Source organism: Meles meles, chromosome 2, assembly GCF_922984935.1.
Source record: "Meles meles chromosome 2, mMelMel3.1 paternal haplotype, whole genome shotgun sequence".
Taxonomy (NCBI): domain Eukaryota; kingdom Metazoa; phylum Chordata; class Mammalia; order Carnivora; family Mustelidae; genus Meles; species Meles meles.
The window spans coordinates 83,983,152-83,999,067 of NC_060067.1; positions in this window are offsets into that span (position 1 = coordinate 83,983,152).

A 15,916-nucleotide genomic window follows, 5' to 3' on the forward strand; every position below is an offset into this window, starting at 1 on the left:
GCAGAGGAAGAGGGAGAGAATCTTAAGCAGGTTCCATGCCTGACTCAGGGCTTGATCTCACAACCCAGAGATCATGACCTTAGCGAAAATCAAGAATCAGATGCTTAGGGGCGCCTGGGTGGCTCAGCGGGTTAAAGCCTCTGCCTTCAGCTCGGGTCATGATCCCAGGGTCCTGCGATTGAGCCCTGCATCGGGCTCTCTGCTTAGCGGGGAGCCTGCTTCCTCCTCTCTCTCTCTCTCTGCCTGCCTCTCTGCCTACTTGTAATCTCTATCTGTCAAATAAATAAATCTTTAAAAAAAAAAAAAAAAGAATCAGATGCTTAACTACCCAAGCATCCCTATAACTTTGGGTCAGCCACCCAAGCATCCCTATAACTTTCTTTCCTTTCTTTCTTGTTTTTTTTTTTTTTAAGATTTTACTTATCTATTATTTGAGAGAGAGAGAGAGAAAATGAGGTCAGCAGGAGAAGCAGACTCCGTGTCAAGCAGGGAGCCTAATGTGGGACTCCATCCCAGGTTCCAGGATCATGGCCTGAGCTGAAGGTAGTTGCTTAACCAACTGAGCCACCCAGGGACCCTATAACTTTATTTTCTATGAACCCATTAATGAAGGCTTGGAACAAATTCTGTGTACATTTTGAAATTCATCAAAATGCAGACCAGACTCTTCTCCCTAGTGTCCACCCCCTACCTGCACATGCTCTATCTTGGATCTTTGGTCCTAAGCCATGGTTTATGTAAAATGGTCGCAAATTTAATTTCCACTAAGTTTAAAAGTTTCTCTTTTCAATAATGAAATATAGGCAGTTCATTCCAGATGCTCTGTAAAGGATTCCAGTCTTTAAGGCCAAGAAATTTAATCTTTCTTTTATGGGCTGACAGGAAATGAAAGGGTTTGTTTTGCCAAAAGGGGTACCAAAGTAATTTGTGAAGACCCGACCCCATTGAAATATTCTTGAAATATGACAAAAAAGAATGAAACATCTAAATTAACTATTAGAGGCCTTTCTAGCACTGTCAAAAATAGCCTCCAAGCAGTATTATTATCACTTCCACTTACAGAAAAGGGCTCTGAGGCTTATAACAACCTCTGGGGATTATACAGCTATCATCAAAGACAGAGTCAAACTTACTCTCAAGCCCATGACCTCCCCATTACCAATTCACCTTCACTATCCACAGGTCTTATACCAAGGGCATGTCTTCCCTCTACACTGACTCTAAGAAGCTTAAGAATTCAAGAGGCTGAATATGGCCCAAAACGTTAAAGCATAAAATAGAAGACCACATGGTGATTTCTTCTTAAAACAATGAGAGAAACAGAGAATCAGCACATAGTGAATCAAAGCAAAATATGCAAACATGCTTTTATAACTGACAAATGACTCCAAGGCCAGAAAGGCTTTGCTTGAATGTAGTAACAAATCTTTAAAAAGAACAGATCCCTCAGAGGGAGATAGAGAGGTAGCAACACAAGTAAAAGAGCCTAAGACAAAAGTTATCACGGCACTTGGCCTTTGATGAAGAGATGCCCAAAACCATCAATTACAGGAAGTCCAAAAGCCATGAAGGGAAAGACCAACAGATTCAACCACATAAAAATCAAACATTTCTATAAGGTAAAGGATGCACTAGAAAAAATCAAGACTAGTGAACATAAAAGAGGAGAACCTATTTCAACACACTTTAGAAAAAGGGTTAATATTACCACTACCATAAATATCCCTCCACCAAAAAAATGATCAAGGACAAGAAACCCAACCATAACAAAAAATGCACGGGAGAGGAAATGAATAGACAGATCATGGAACAGGAAATGCAAATATCTCAAAAACATATAGAAAAATTCTCTACCTCACCTGCAGTCTGGAAACATACCAAAATAAAGGAACACTGTTTTTATCAAACACAGTGAAGAAAAACAAAAACAAAACAAAACAAAAAAACTAAAAATATCAGTACATCAGGACTAGGAAGGGTACAGGGAAACAGACACTATCCCACATTTCTTGGTGGGGGTATAAGAATGCTACACATAGGGGCGCCTGGGTGGCTCAGTGGTTAAAGCCTCTGTCTTCAGCTGGGGTCATGGTCTCAGGGTCCTGGAATCGAGCCCCACATCGGGCTCTCTGCTCAACAGGGAGCCTGCTTCCTCCTCTCTCTCTGCCTGCCTCTCTGCCTCCTCGTGATCTGTGTGTCAAATAAATAAATAAAATCTTTAAAAAAAAAAAAAAAAAGAAGAATGCTACACATACAGGGGTGCCTGGGTGACTCAGTCATTAGGCACCTGCCCTCGGCTCAGGTCATGATCCCAGGATCCTGGGATCATCGAGCCCTCCGGTTGGCTTCCTGCTCGGTGGGAAGCCTGCTTCTTCCTCTCCCACTCCCCCTGCTTGTGTTCCCTCTCTTGCTGTGTCTCTCTTTGTCAAATAAATAAAATCTTTAAAAAAAAGAATGCTACATATATAATCCTTGAATCATAATGCAAATGGCTGTGTATAACAAAATAACTATGCCCCAAAATTCATGTATAATTGGGCCCATGCAGTTCTAACCTGCGCTGCTCATGGGTCAACTGGAGTTCTTTGTAAACTTCCATTTAGCTTTCCAAGTGGTATAACACTTGAAACAAATTCATAGGTAAGATAATGACACTTAAGTTATATACAATAAATATAGATGACAGGAGATACTGGTTTCAGTTCATTAAAGTTACCGTGTTGAATAAAATAATGCTTATTTAATGATCCTATGAGCTGGGGGTATTAAGTTTAGACCCCTTTTGTCCTTAAACCAAAGAAGAAAACAGCAAGACTCTTTTACCACTTATTTTTTCACCCTGTAGTCAGAGAACAGTCTCCCAACATGCTAGAATGTAGACATCTTTTGATCTTTACTTAAATTTTTGACATTTTTTACTTAATTTTTATTTTAAAAATATTGCACTAAAATATACCTTGATTATGGAGTTATTTGGCACCCTCTTAAATTCTGAGTAGGATATTAGTGCCTTGCTGCCCTAATTCCAGCCTGACTTGCATCTTTGGTGCATAAGCTCAGATAATGTAAAAGTGTTCAATATTAAAATGAATCTAGACAACAAAAACCTTCTCATAGTTGTTTTTCCATGGTAGTCTGTAGGTTTAAAAAAAATGTAGCACATAATGTCATTCATGGTGAGGATGTGCAAAGTTTTAGAACAAATTGATGATAATGATGTATATTTTTTATTTGTGCCATTTCAAACTTATTGTCTGAGATGGGCAGGAAAATATCAGCAAAGTTGCAGTATTAGTTGACGGACAATATTTTCTAAAATATCAAAGAAAACCATAGCTATGCCCTTTAGCATACCTATCCGGGTTATTCTTTAATCAACAAGAAAATAATTCAGAATTGATGACAGCGATTTATGAAAACAATAAGATGAAATTCTCTTATTTGAAGACACACATAAAGCTAAATGAAAATAAAATCTTCATAAACTAGGTTGCTCTCTATAGGCAAAGAACATTCAATAATGTAAGAAAAATAAATATATTTAAAACAATAGTAATAACTTACTTATCAACTGTCATTAAGGGAGTACTTTGTGTTATGTGAGATAATGACAAACCAAGATGTAAACTGAAGGTACAATCAGGAGAAAAAATCCATATAAGGAACAACCTCTGAATAAATTGCCATGCTGAATACTAGTGCCAGTCATCGTTTTTTAAAGTGTTGAAATGTGTTACTTAATTATCGAGTAAGATTGTACACATTTGTTTCCAAAACAAAGTAAGCTAGCAAATAACCAATATATTCACTTTGATGATGGGGGTACAGTGATAGCATTTTTGGATGAAAATATAAATGATTAGCTAAGCTATATTTTACAGGTAGCTCAGCTTGTCAAAATTTAAAGTCTTAACAATGTACACAACAATGAAAGGCTGCTTATTTAAAACCTTTATATAATTAAAAAGTCATGATTTAAAGGCACTCACAGTTATCCTGATGATATGTTTTGTTTGGATTTTGTTTCAAAATGAATGAATGAATAAATGAGCCTTCTAATCTCAAATCAAAACCCTCAACATTCATCAGTAGAGGATGACTGAATAAATTCTGAATATCCATAGAAACATTGTATAGTTATTAAAAAGAATAAAAATAGCATTATTTGGGAGTTAGTAAAAGGTAGTGGCTAGCCCTATGGACTCAAGAGCCACATTGCCCAAGTTCAAACTGCTGCTCTCACATTCAGAAGTTGTGCAACTGAGGACAAAATAATCACATCTCAGTTCCTCATCTACCCACCAGGGATAATAGTTCCTATCTCATATGGTAGTTGTGGAGTAAATGAGATAAAGCATAGGACCTGGCATCTAGCATATACTGGAATGATGTCCATACTTTCTGCGGGGTGGGGGCTAGAACTGTACACATTTGATAGCACAGATCTATTTTAATTAAAAATACTTTACAGCACTGGGGCACCTGAGCGACTCAGTTGGTTGAGCACTGAACCTTTGGTTTTGGTTCAGGTCATGACTGCATGGGTCAGGAGATAGAGTCCCACATCTGCATCTGCACTCAGCAGGAAGTCAGCTTAAGGATTCTCTCCCTCTGCCACCCCACTCTGCTCACACGCATGTGCATGAGCGTGCTCACTTGCACGTGCTCTCTTGCTCTAAAATTAATAAATAAATCTTCAAAACTATTTTAGAGCATTTATTAGATATAGTTGAGCTTTTAGAGCATAAAAATATTTTTAGCACACTGTACAGTGTATGTGTTTGGCGGTGAGAGGAAAGAACATTTTAACTTTTTCTTTGCACATTTCAGTCTTGTTTGGCTTATTGCAAAGAACATGTATTGCTTTTGTAGTTTAGAAAAATAATCCAATAACTTTTTGGAAGTGGGGTGGGTGACGGTGCTAGCAGGAATGGAGGCTACAAAAGAATAATTAAAGATTGGAGAGGAAATCTGGAAACAGAAGTTTGGCAGGTTGGAGCACAGAATGCACAATGGAAAGCAGCAGGTATGGGCTGAGGGTGACCAGAGGAAGGGTCCTCTGCGCAAGGAAAAGGAGTGTGGATTCTACCCAGATGTTCGTGGAAAATTATGTAGAAAAAAGAAATGCAAAGTATTGGCTGTACCCCAACAATGTGAAAGATGAACTCCACCTCTTCACCAAAACACAAACTTTAATGTGGCTCCCTTTTACTCCTTATCAGGATGAAGTCCAAACCTAAGTCCGTGGGTCTTATCATCAGCCTTCTCACTCCACCCTACTCCAACCTCAAACTCTACTCCAACGACAGTGAACTACTTGGGAGTTTTTAGAAAGCTATGCTTTCTCCAGGTTCTAAGACCTTTGCTTAGGCTGCAGCTTCTGCCAGCAGTGCCCTTCCCCCATGCCATTCTTGTTCTGCCTGGCTAACTCCTCAGAGCTCAGCTAAAACATTCCACTTCCTGGGAAACTCACCTCAGTGTCCCAAGCCTCAGTTTCCCTTCTAAGGACTCCCATATCACCCTGGAACTAACCTAAAAAGAGTAGTTTTGACATTTATTCGTAACTGTCCATTTATTGCCCACCTTGCCAACTAGACTGGAAATCCATTAAGGGTGGTACTTGATATTATTCCTTGCTCATTCTTTGGTACCTAGCATAGAACACAAAACACAGTCAGATATCTATAAATAAAAAATAAAAATAAATAAATGGATATCTTTAACTATACAAATCATCTAATCCCCTTTCTTATATTCCATGTTTTCCCAAAAAGTTTCTGCTTTAATTTCCTGTTTTATATGTGTTAGCCCATAGGCAGAGAATCCTCAACAGGTTATACCAGTGCAAGACTGGGTCCATACGACAGTCATACTGCTCACTGAAAACTAACAAATTGGCATCGGGATTTTATATGTCAATCCTGTATCCTGGTTAATTTAAGTTCTGCCCTAAAGGAAAAAACCTCCAGGTGCCAACAAAAGCAGATGTCTGAGCATTCAAAATGAAGGGCCACAAGTCTAAACTATGGAAAATTACTATAGCAAAGGCCTTTTGGAAGGACTTTCCTGCTTACATCTGGACCTTGATTCATTCATTCAGCAAATTTAATAACTTCCACCAAATGGCAACCTTCATTCTAAGCTATGACAATACAGCAGGAAATAGGATAGACAAGCTCTACCTCATAGAATCGCATTCTGCTGGGGATTAGCAGAGGGAAAGATAATAAACATAAAAATAAGATGATTTTAGGTAGTGCTAAATGCTGTAAAGAAAATTAAGCAGGATTAGAAATGATTAAAGTTGAGGGAGAAGGCGTGAACACTCCTTAGACATATGATCAGTGTAAGGCTTCTCTGAGGGGTGAACATTTGAGGAGAGTCCTAGGTGATGAGACTATTTTTAGTCAGGCATTAGAAAATCTGGGAAGATTTTCAGAATCTACAGAAGAATAAATGCAAAATCTCTAAGATGGGAATGAGCTTGGAATATTCAAACAAGATAGAAAATCAGTATTGCTGGAGCATAATGAGCAGGAAATATGATATGAGAGCAACCAGAGGGTAGGTATAGAATAGATAATATAGGCCATGATAAGGAGTTTGAATTTTATTCTAATGCAAAAGAAAGACATTGTGAAGTTAAGTAGGGAAGTAATAGAATCTGATTTATATTGTTAAATGGCGAATGACAAAGATGAACTCTAAGAAGGCAAGAGTGGACAACAAGAGGCTATTGTCATGGTCCAAGTCAGAGCAACTAATAACTTGTACTAGGATAGTAGCAGTAGACCTGGTGAGAGAAGTGGTTGGTCAGGTTTTGGATAATATTTTGGAGACAGAGTCAATAGGATTTGAATTTAAATTAGATGTTGGAGGGAAGAGGAAAAGAAGAATCAAAATTGTGATCTTTTGGTTCCTGTCAGAAATTCCTGCACCAAGGGCTCCTGGGTGGCTCAGCTGGTTAAATGTCTGCCTTCAGCCCAGGTCATGATCCCAGGGTCCTGGGATCGAGTCCTATATCAGGCTCCCTGCTCAGAGGAGTCTGCTTCTCCCTCTGCCCCTCCCCTCCACTCATGCTTGTATGCTGGCATACTCCCCCAACCCCCCCACCGAAAAATAAATAAATAAGTGATCTTTAAAAAGAAATTCCTGAACCTGTTTGCTCTTAAAAATAAGCGTTCTGCTGGAGAACTTCCTTTCAATAACCACAACAAAAATTTCTGCTAGTGTATGACAATATTTGAATTACCCATGTCAATTTATTGTAGAGAATTCAAGACGTTTATTTTGTGTTAAACTAAAGCTTTTCAGCTTCTGATTTTTTTTTTTTTTTTTGGCAATCTAGAACACAGCTCATTTTCTAGAGACCCAAATGCTTGAGAACATAGGCTTGTATCCCTTTATAAAGTATAATTTCCTTGAAATATTATAGATCTCTATGCCCAGAGCTTCTATTAGTTTTCACTTCCTTATTTTCCTTACAATCTTATTTTCTTATATCATGGCCATACTTTGTATCACTGTTTTATGAATGTTAAAACCAAGGCTTAGGAAGCCAGGTAAATTATAGGAGAAGAAGAAACAGAATGGCAAGCCTGATTTCCTTAGCCAACCCCTTAATATACTCATTCACCTCCTGTGAAACTCAGGAGATAGTATGTCTAAAGAACTGTTCAAGGCTACACAGCAATTCTTTTTCTCCTGAACTTAACTCCTCTGATGTTTTATATATTGCCTGGTGATAGTCTCTCACAAAATAACACTTTGAAATGTTATGCTACACTTATTACTATGTACAAATCTATAAGATATATGCAAAATATTATTAGAAAAATAGCAAGCAGGATTGAATATAACTTCATAGCTAAAAGAAGTTACAAAAATTCACAGTACATATTTATTGTGTTAATAGAACACTGTTAAAGATGGAAAGTACTTAGGGGGCACAATAAACCATACCCCTCTTCCTACCAAGTTGTGAGCCAACTGAAAAATAGGCAAAAGAGTAAACAACTAAGAACTATCACTCTTACTGAAAAAGCTGATGCTGGGAACAAGCAGCATCAATGGGCCTCCAACACTGAACCTTGGGACCAGGCATACATATCACTGAGTCACAGACTAGCAGAGCAGGACAATAGAAACTCTCCCCTCCACCCATTTCAAAGACTTGTTCCTGTAAAATCTGCAATATAAAGAAACAGAGCAGAAGGCATGATTCCTGATGGCAGCCTCATAAGAGTGAGGCTAGCAAGGAGCTGAGGTTTCTTACCTAGTTGCTCACCATTCAGCATCTTGCCAATGGGGAAGAAACCAAGATACCCAAGAGGCTAAGAGCATTAATAGAAACCCCTGCAACTATACCACATTGCCCATATAATTTTATTGTCTTAATCTTAGTAGTCTCCAAACTGGAGTCAGTCTACCATAGGATTCTACAATTAGTTTCCAAGGAGAACACAGATAATTTTTAGGAAATCAATTCCATTTTTTCAACTTTTACCTACTCTTTCCTAAAACTGAGCTGCCTAAAATGTGACTGAGGTTGAAATGTCACAATAATTCTGTTTTTCCAACTCCCTTTAAAAACCATTCTTTTCCCACTTATAAAAAAACAAGCATCCTCTCACCCATCCCAGATCTTACCATGGCAAATGTTCCCATGCACAAAAAGCCTCTGAGTCACCACACAAAAGATTTTTTAAAACATTTTACAGATTTAAATAAAAGATAAAACATTATATTGACATCTAATATCTATGTCAATATTTAATTTAATCAAGGCAAGATAAACCTATAGGAAGATTTCCTGATTTTCCTTATCTTATACATATTCTGTTAAGAGAAGCATGGTGCTAGAAATTGGGTATTTTGGTCTGTGTTGGGGTATTCTGAGTTTTATTTTTTAAAGATTTTACTTATTTATTTATTTGAGAGACAGAGAGCATGCACAGGGGAAAGGCATAGGGAAAGGCAGAGAATCCCAAATAGACTCCATGCTGAACCTGATGCAGGACTTGGTCTCATGACCCTGAGATCATAATTGGAGCTGAAACCAAGAGTCAGACACTCAACCAACTAAGCCACCCAGACTCAGCTGTGGTGTTCTAAGTTTTATCTACATTGTAGAGTGGGATGGCAGGAGTTATGATAATTTTTGTCCACTGCCATTTCCTCTTCCATTCCCCGATAATGCCAAAGAATACTGTTGAGATAGTCAAGAGAAATACTGAAGGAGGTTGAGCCCTACTTCAACTGGGTAACAAACTCACAGCAAGATTTCATATATCTATCTCAGAATTCAAGTATGGATGATTTGTGGAAAACATTCTGGTAAATACCAGTCAACTACAAGACACACCCGCTCAGTATTGAGAAAGAACTTGATGTAAAGGCTCATTCTATGCCTCAGTTACATATTTCAGATGATTTCAAGGAAAAAGATGTTAAAATATTCCAAATTTCCATCAACAGATCAATGTTACATGTAAAAGAAACATGTATCTGGGGCACCTGGGTGGCTCAGTGGATTAAGCCGCTGCCTTCGGCTCAGGTCATGATCTCAGGGTCCTGGGATCGAGCCCCGCATCGGGCTCTCTGCTCTGCAGGGAGCCTGCTTCCTCCTCTCTCTCTGCCTGCCTCTCTGCCTACTTGTGATCTCTCTCTCTGTCAAATAAATAAATAAAATCTTTAAAAAAAAAAAAAAAGAAACGTATCAGAGATAAGTCAATGTTTTGTATTTTCTTGAGAAAATATTTTCATTAATCTTCACCTAACAATTACTGAATATAGTAATCTATAATCATTACTCCCGCCGATGTCATTGTCACTTGTTAACCATCTCACCTCATTATTCATCCCTATCTTTTATGTAGATTTAGATATATAGTTTTCTATTACAAATAATGCATTTAAAAATAATTATTTAATCATTTTTGGTAACCCCTCTACCTAATAGTTTTATACCAAAAAAAAAAAACATTTTTTTCCTGTCATTTCCTAGTCTGTCTCTAATAAAAATGACATTCATGAACTAATGGTTGGTGGCGGTAGGGGAGGAGGAAGCTCCAACCGTTTTGTAGAGACATATTTCCAATAAAATTTTAGTTCTCTTTAGTAATGATGTATAATTTATAATGTAGTTACACTTATGTACTAATAATTGTAATTATAATTCAATCCAAAAGAAATTTTTGACAGAAGCTTTTGCTAATAGAAAATTGTTTAAATTATGAACAAATTTTTATTGCAGAAAAGAATGATAAGGTAAGCAATAAAATATATTTGGACATAAAATATATTTTTTAAATTTTTGTGGGGAAGTAAAATGAAAATACAAACTCACAGAGAAAAAAATAATGTAAATTTCTGTAAAAATGGATGATGATGAGTAATTGATTTCTATGGAATTTCATTAAATGTATTTCAACCCTTTTTATTTTAAAATATTTGTGTTTACTTTAACCAGAAATTACATCTTTTGCAACTAAACTTGGGACAAAAAAATTTTACATGTCAACTTAAAAATTAATATTTAGGGGTATGTCAGCAAAATGTATGGAGACTATTGCCTTAACCCCTTCAGCTTACCCACAGAGATCCACTTGGGATATGGTTATCCTCCTTGGATTAAAAAGTCAGCATCAGGGCAGTGCTGCTCCCACCTTCATAAGGTCATTTCTCCAAATAGAATGTTCATCTCTCTTTTGAGGTCTCCTGGGGTCACTGGTAAAGTGTAGATTTTGTTCCCAGAATGCCCTGAATGGGACACAACAGCATATCCCTAAATCAGCTCTACTGCTGTTCTGATCCCAAGGCTATAATTGACAACCTATTCTATTCCATCTCAAATTATGTCCCCTTACCTTTTTCAACATTAACAGAAGTTCTAAAAGAAGGTCAAACAATAACATCAAAATATTCTCTAAAAATTAAAAACCAAAAAGATGTGCTCAGTTTGATTATGACCCTCCCCAATACCAATTTTCCAGGGAGAAATGAAAAGTTTAGATATTGAATTATGTTCTTCTAAGTCATAGCCCAAAATAATCAGTACCAACTTCTCATGAAATCTAAAATTATTACTGTCCCACACTGAAATTTCATGATCTTGTGAATTAAAGTTCAAACAAAAGGTTTTGTCACTCCCCAGCAATGAACTTAGCTCCCAAAATTGAAGCTCCCCTTTCCCCAAAGGGCCTATCTTGTTAAGGTTACCCCAAACATCCCCTGGCATAGGCAGGGCCCTGTGAAATCTATGGTATTCTGAAGTAGCAGAGCAGAAAGCACACCTTCTGTGGGAGGCCTGGGAAAGGGGAAAGGGAGAAGGTGGGCTGCACACACCAAACTTGCACATCAGGAAACTTGCTAGCGGCACTGGAATAGAGTATTGAGAGTTATGATAGTGGCACCCAATCTATACTTCAAGAAACATCTGATGTAGAAGTATTTTCCCCTAAAATAAAGAAATAGAACAGAATTATAAGGAATAGCCTCCCTTATTTAAGAAATATTTATTGAGCACAAATTTCTGAGCTAGATTTGCTGGGAGATTCATAAGCAGGTCAGAGCTGGATGCTGCCTAATGACCAACCACTAATATTTGTAACATATATGTATATAGATAGGTCACATATTTTAGGTTTTTGTTGCAGCAGTGCCCTACTTCCAGTACCAATTTTTGTATTAGTGTAGATTAGGCTTTGTTTGCTAGCAAACAACTACAAAAATCTCAGTGGTTTAGAAAAGCAGAGATGTATTTCTCATTTATACTACTGCGTATGTTAGCTAAGGGCTCTTTTCCACTTTGTCCTGACTCTAGGACCCTCACTGATAGAAGCAGCCACTATCTGAAACATTGTTAGGATGACAAATAAAAGAAAGCCACAAATTCTTTGTCACTCTTCTCCCCAGTCTCCATCAAGAGGTGGAGCTTGTTTTCTCCACCCTTTGAAACTGAGCTGCCCCTGTGAATGCTTTAACCAACAGAATGTGTTATTTCTATGCCTAAGACTTACAAGACCTGGAAGCTTTTACACTTCTGAGACTCCTGAACCACCATGAAGAAATCACGCTACTTTGCTGGAGAAGCCATGTGAAGCGAAGGCCCTGGGATAACAATGTGAAGAAGAAAGGCTTGGCCATTCCAGCATCCCATGCAAGCCTCCTCAGTACTCCAGCCCCAGAAAATACCTGGCTGGAATCACAAGAGATCCCAAACAAGATCAGACAAGTGCTCATGAGCCCATTCAACCCACAAAACCATTAGCAATAGTAAAAACGGTTACTGTTTTAAGTCATTAAGATTTGGGATGGTTTGCTATGCAGCAACAGATAACTAAAACATCCCTTCACTGTGCCAAAAGGAAAGAGGGTATGAGAAATTGTGCATTCTTAAAGCTTTTACTTGTAAGTGACACAGGCCACTTCTAATCACATTGCACTGGCCACACTGAGTTCAAAAGAGTAGGGAAATGCAAGTCTACTATGTGTATGGAAAAAGAAATGGAAATATTTGGTGGTTAGTACTATTACCTCCCAGAGAAAGGTCTGGGCTGAAGAGGTACACACCCATAGAGAAGACAAGTAAATCACTAAGTAAATAAAATGTCAAGAAAAAAAGAGTAAGGAGAGAAGAAAAGAACACAGATAATAGGAGATGCTTGTAGATGACCTCTGGGCAAGGTAGGGATGAATATAAGGAAGAAAAGGAGGTAGAAAGGATTTAGAAAAGAAACATCTACAGAGGCAAAAGGAGACATTTAGGGATCCAAAGGAGAGTTTCAAGAACAGAACAGTCAAAAAGAACATAAAACATAAAAAGAACATAAAATAAGAACATAAAATGTCAAAAAGAACATAAAAGAACAAAAAACATAAAATGGATGGTATAGGCAAGGAATTTGTAGATATTCAGAGATCAATGTGAGCTGGTATAGTCACAGGCCTGGGACAGAGGTAGAACTAGAGAAGTAAATGAAAGATAATAGAATTTGGATGGTTGGAAAGGAAAACGAAGGGCACTCTTAGTGAGAAAGAGAGTAAAGTCTTGAAGTGGGGAATAAATTTAGCAAATGGGAGAACAGGACTAGATATAGAGGGAAACACATCAATTAATAAAAGTTATGTGTAAAATAGATTAGGTTTGCTGCAGAAGGGGAAGACAGGGAAGCCATTTGTGGATTTATGGAGAACTTTGACTGCCAGCTGAGATTTCTGAGTTGTTTCCTTTAAATAGCTGAGCACCACTGAAGACAGGGTGCCTAAGTAAAGGAATTCAGTATAAAGAACTAGTCCCTTCAGGTGGAACAAGGAAGGGAAAGACAGAGCAAGCCATCAGTGAGAAAATTACAGTGTTCAAAGCAGGAGTAGGATACTCCTACTGGGAGAATTTGTTACCTGCTGGGGGCTAGGGGGAGAACTCCCTTAAAAACCAGTTCAGGAGGATTAGAATAAGTTGCTCAGAGAACTGGAGGGAAAAAAAAAAAAAAGTGGGGGGGGGGAGAGAGTTTCAAGTGTGGAGTTGAGATATTTATGCTATCATGGATATAAAAAATTTTTTTTTTAATTTTTACTTCCATGGCAGACAAGGTTGGTTATCTACCCAACATTCCCCACCCTTCTTTCTTGACAACAGAACTTCAGGGCTGCTCAATTCCTCTCTTCCCTCCAAACCATCAGGGAAAAGAAATCTACACATACATGATTGAGCTCCAAGGTAAATCCTGATTGGTTTAAACCAACTGGTTTAATCACTCAACTAGCATCATCTTTCTAGGGAGTGTGTGGGGTGGGAAGAGGGTTGGTTTTTTAGTGCCCCAGTGCCAGAGGTGTGCTGCTGACATTTAATGGGAAGAGACCAGAGATGCTAAATGTCCAGCAATGCATGCCAAAGTCCTGCATGAACACTGCCAAAAGCTAGATAAACTCTTACCAGTCATGGTAGTCCCAAGCTCCTTGTCAGTTACTGTTTCAGGGAATAGTGACCCACTCATTGGTGAATAACATATAAGTAGGGGCCTGCTATGAAATCTCTGAGGTAGTTTCTTCTTGCTGTTGATGTCATCCCAACTGTATGACACCTGCTACAGCTACATGCATCCATCTTCTCCCCAAAACCAGTTTCTTCCCAATCGTCCTGTTTCCATCATTGGCATTTCCTGTTACCAAGACCTCAAGCGGTTTTGGCTTTTAACCATTAACCTCAGGGTGACTATTCACTCAGATTTGCCTGGGACAATCTAATTTTAATCCTGTTCTCCAGGTGTAGAGTGCCCCCTTTCAGTTCTAGAAGTATTCTAGATTGGAGGCTAGATTACAGGGTCACTTACTTTTCCCAACTAAACACTGTTCACTCTGCCTCAAGAACATACCTTTAAAGCAGGGGTAAGCCAAACTATGGCCTATAAACTCTTCCAATACTTCTGGAAATTTAAAAAAAAAAAATGTTGAAATGGTTGGAAAAAAATCAGTATTTCATGACACCTAAAATTTCATTGTCCATAAATAAGTTTTATTGTAATATAATCATGCTTATTCCTTTGAGTATCTTTGTGATTGCTTTATTATAACACAGAGGAATAAATATGAAAGATAGTGCCTAAAATACTGTTTGGCCTTTTATAGAAAAGCTTGCAGACCACTGTTCTAATGCCACTTAGTTCTAAGTTTCCTAATTTCTTCCACAAATACCGTAACCTATTAATTTCTTTTCCATTCTTTTCTCACTCCAATCCTTAATATCCCTGGTAATCTTTCTAGAGAAGTTTTCATCCTGTCATTTGCCGCTGTAAAATCTTCAGTGGTGGGGAGTATTAAGTCGAAGCCTATCTGTTCACTGAAGATTACTAACCTAGTCTTCCAAACTTTGCTCGTGCTGACTACTTAAAGCTTAAATGGACCACTTGCCGTTTCCCTAATAAGTACTTCAGCTGCTGTCACACGTCCCCATTGCTTGTCCATGTCTCTCCTCCATCGCACCGGTTCCTCAAGATAAGACCCAAAGTGTTACTAATACACCTTCATTCACTCATCACACCGGTAGTTCACAGCAGGTTGTTCTTGAGGTGGGCGTAAGGGAACTCACTGACAACAAAAACAGACTCGGGCAGGAAAGAGCGAGTCAGAGTTGAGTGCTTGAGGTAAGGGGCCCAGAATGAGGTTTCAGAGGTGACATTTACACCAGACTTTTTAAGGACTTGGTTCTCTCATGAACAGAAGGACCACCTCATTCTATGCACTTCCCTACCGCCACAGACTATGATTTAAGGAATAACACCTTTAGTCTAAAACCTGAAAGAGAATTCTACAAGAGTAGCCGTGACCAAAACCACCCGAGAGTGGTTGCTCGGTGCCTGCGCAGACAGCAAGCAGATTCCGGATGCCAAACAACCCCGGTGAGGGCTCTGTGAATTCATTCTCCGCCAGCAAGACTCCAGCCGGCAGCCAAAACTTTTGGGTGGTAGCTTTGTCTGCGCGCCCACGCTCCAGGCTTCCCGACAGGCGCTACGGCACCCGAGTGAAAAAGGGACGCGCCTCAATAGTCTGCGCCAGCAATTAAAACTGTGTCGTGGCCTCCCACAAACCACCAACCTGCGCCCTCGAAAAGGCGACCAGACCAGACCCCGCCTCCGCGATAGGCTCGGCGCACGTGAAATCCCCATGCGGAGCGACAGCGAAGAAGCGGGAGTTCGCTGAGGCGAACTCAGGCCTGGGAAAGGAAGGGAAGGGATTCCACGGCGCACGCGCATTGCGAGGGACCGGGAGGAGCCTGCCTCCCAGACAGGGTGCAAAGGAAAGGAGAGCGCGTGGCGCTGCGGAACCCGCGCACGCGCTGTAGTTTCACTCAGCTTTTGCGCGCGCGCGGCCGGCGCAGCATCTTTTCCTCAGGCCCGCCCCCCTCTTCTACTTCAGC